The sequence below is a fragment of the Amblyomma americanum genome, chromosome 11, assembly GCF_052857255.1.
Source record: "Amblyomma americanum isolate KBUSLIRL-KWMA chromosome 11, ASM5285725v1, whole genome shotgun sequence".
In the NCBI taxonomy this organism is placed as follows: domain Eukaryota; kingdom Metazoa; phylum Arthropoda; class Arachnida; order Ixodida; family Ixodidae; genus Amblyomma; species Amblyomma americanum.
Genome location: NC_135507.1, coordinates 112,433,059 through 112,436,562, shown reverse-complemented (window position 1 = coordinate 112,436,562; position 3,504 = coordinate 112,433,059). Strand labels below are relative to the sequence as shown.

General features: G+C 42.0%; 1 pseudogene; it reads left to right on the top strand.

The window, feature by feature from the left end:
• The first annotated feature begins 482 nt into the window (after positions 1 to 482).
• On the top strand, positions 483 to 1,276 carry LOC144110737 (uncharacterized; annotated as a pseudogene).
• Positions 1,277 to 3,504: the final 2,228 nt, after the last annotated feature.

The window sequence follows — 3,504 nt, the reverse complement described above, 5'->3', positions numbered from 1 at the left end:
TATTGGCTTTCATACAGCTAGAGGTTTGCAGTACCATTTTGGGAGAAATGCATATCTGAATCTGACATTTTATTTCCAGAAGACAGGGCATTGAGCGACATTTTTTCTAAAGAGAAGCCGTTTCCGTTGCCTGCATGTGAGCCAGAGATTGAAGCAAGTGCATCTTCCTCGGGAGAAATCGAAGACAGTGCACCTGACTCACGGGGCAACGCAGATATCAATCCCAGTCCAGGTGGCAATCAAGGTATCATTGTCAGCTGTGTTATTTATATATTTATTGCATTTGTTGACTGCGAAAATAATTTACATTATCTGCTTCAGATATCCCCGCTGAGCTTCAAGCCGTAAGGAAGGAGATTGGCGTGCAAGCCAACACGCCCAATGCTGCACGAAAACAACCGCTGAGCACGGCAAGCATTCAGGGAGAATAAGATCTGAACATCTTAACTGGGATTCCCTGCTTCCAGCTGTTCTATAACATATGCGATGTTTGCCGGATGCTCATGCAAGCAAAACGGTTTTGCTTATCAAACGAAGACGCGGTGTTGTTAACGCTCATCAAGCTTCACCACAACATGTTATTCGCATTGCTTGGTGTGCTTTTCGGCATTCATCGCACCACAGCATCAGAAATATTGAAGGCCAGTGTAATAATCTTGGCTGAAATAATGAAAAATGCAGTTTTTTGGCCGAGCAAGGAAGCTGTTGTTGATAACTTGACGGTGTACTTCAAGGAGTACTCGAGTGTGAGAGCTGTGCTAGACTGCACGGAGATCCCAATTCAGAGGCCAAAGGATATGGAGTCCCAGCTGCTGACATACAGCTGGTACAAGGGTGTGTACACAGCCAAGGTTTTAGTCTGTGAGACACCGGGAGGTCACGTAAGCAAAGCTTATGGTGGCCGGGCATCTGACTCCCATATAACGAAGGAAAGCAAGATACTAGAATTGTTTCTACCTCAATTGACAGTGTCATGGTGGATAAAGGGTTCTTAATAGACAAACCTTGCCTTCAGCATCAAATCAAAATGGTGCGTCCCCCGTTCCTACGCAAGAGAAAGCAACTTACAAAAAATGAAGCTGAAAAAAATCAAAGCATCGCCGCCGCTCGCGTTCATGTGGAGCGTGCAATCCAGCGAATGAAAGTGTTTAAGATATTGACGGGGAACTTGGGCACCGAGCTTTTTGCTTACATTGATGACATTATACAAGTCATTGCGGGAATTGTGAATCTCTCCAAGCCCATCTTCAGCAGCGACAAGTTTTTGGTACAATAAAGGGCTACCAAAGTGCATGGAGATAATGTTTCAGTACAGTTTCTTCTTAGATTCTTTCCTACGGCTCCTTTATATGTTTGCTTGAACCAAGTGGTAAGCATTTTTGCAATATTCTTTTAAGTAAGTTGTACATTGCATTTGCTTCCTTATGTTCTTATCACCAGTTTTCATCATATGCCTTACTTTTGTTACTTCCGTTACATATTTGCTTGGTGTCTTGCTTCTCTTGACCAAAATGTTTTTCTGTAATCGTTTAGTGTTTTCATTCTGTACACGCTTTTGACTTCCTTGTGTCAGTCCCTCCAAATGTGTTCCCCCTTTGGAATCACAGGGCATTCCTGTATATCAGTAATTACGCAGCAAACAGCATGACATTAAGTACGCAAGTTGCATTTTTCATAGTGTCAGTAACAGCAAAGTCCGAAATGCTCTAAAGTAAACACATTTTTTACTGCCAGCTATGGGCATAGTAAAAATGAAATAATTGTGGACACCAGTGTTCATTGAGAGACAAGGGAAGGCAACACATATGACTTGAAAAAGTAGACAGCCCTCTCCACCACATCATTGAAGAAAGAAGCGTTGAACTATACAGGGAACAACAAGTAGTTTTCGCTGTCTTGAAACACAAAAACATCTGCACTATACACCCCTGCCAAACCCACCTGGACCTGCACTTGACAGAAATACCTGCTGGTCTTCTTCAGAGACAAGCTTATGCCTTCACTTGTTATTTCTTTTGCCTTGAATTTGTCTAAACTCATCGGGCACTTCACTTCAAGAACTCTTGGAGCGCAGCAGTCGCATGTGACTACCCCATCTGGACTGGCGCCAATGCATGGATGCTGGTCTGAAATTAAAAGTCCGCACTGTTCAACTTTCACATTTTCATGCTGACTTGCAGCTAAATAAGCCATCTTTGCTGTTTCTTCTGGAAGAGTGCCTCTTAACATTGCAGGTGTCTGCACTGAGTTTTCTTTCAACACAACTTTCAGCAGAGGTCGCACATCATGTGGGCCCATCCTTGTTCTGAGTGTATGCACTCGTGTATAAACAGAATACGCAATTGATGCTGTTACCATTCCTTTCCTGTATATCAACCAGCCTGGAGAATTTGCTTGGGCTTTTTTTAAATTATTTATCATGTCAATTTCTGTGTTTGTGTATGTTTGTTGGAGGCAGCGGTAAATTTCTTCTGCTGAGAGCACTCCTGCTGCAATGACCTTCTCAGCAGCTTCAACAAGTGCTGGTGGGTTTCTCACGCCAAGGTTTGCTCGTCTTCCTGTGCTTGTTTGACTGTCTTCTCATGCAGCTGGACAGTGGATGAGATTGGCTGTATGGGTAGCAGTGGCGCTGTATCGCTGCATGATGGATCCACAGTTGTATTGCCTGAACCTTTACTTGACAATGGGTATTTCAATTGGTCACAGCGACTTCCGGAAATGAAAGAAATAAAAATTTATTCCTATACTTTTAAACACAAAATAAATTGGCCTGCATTTTTTGTATTTGGTTATGTTGCTCTCACTAAAAGACGTATACTGAAGCATCTGCTTTTTCCTTAAACCATTTATTTTATGGGTAACATAACAGTAAGCTCGAATAACAGGCACGAACAGTGACAACGCACTATATGAAAATGCTTACACACAGTAAATAAGCTTGCTAATTGTTGGCATTGGTAAGTTTCAATTGCCATGCTATAACAAGGTGCTAAGTCACGAAGCAGATTGCATCAAACTAAACTATAACAATATATCCACTTACTGCCTTCATTGTGGCGGAGTGCAACACAGTTGTATGGCAATTCTTGAAGCAACCTCTTCATGATGTTGCCATCAGGCACCTTGACATTATCTCTTTTAGCCTGAAAGGCGAAAAGTTCCATCAGCGTATTCTCCTGAGTACACTAATAGCGTTTTCACTTCACGTGAGCACTTTTTAATCATCATTATGATGATAAAAACTGAACTCAGTACAGCTCTGAGGCTGTTGGATGGCTGCTCTCAACAAACTTTCAGCTGCTTAACTTGATCGGTAGTCCAGAGATTCTCAAGGTACATTGGAAGAGGCTCTTGTGGCGCCAGGCTTACTAAACAGTCACGCTCGAAATGAGAAAGTTTCACTTAAAATTACAGATTAATATTTTTGTGAGTATGTCAGGCAACATTTCCAAGAATTTTTTATTTTGATGCTTTTTCTCCTTGCTTAACACATAAAACCTCATA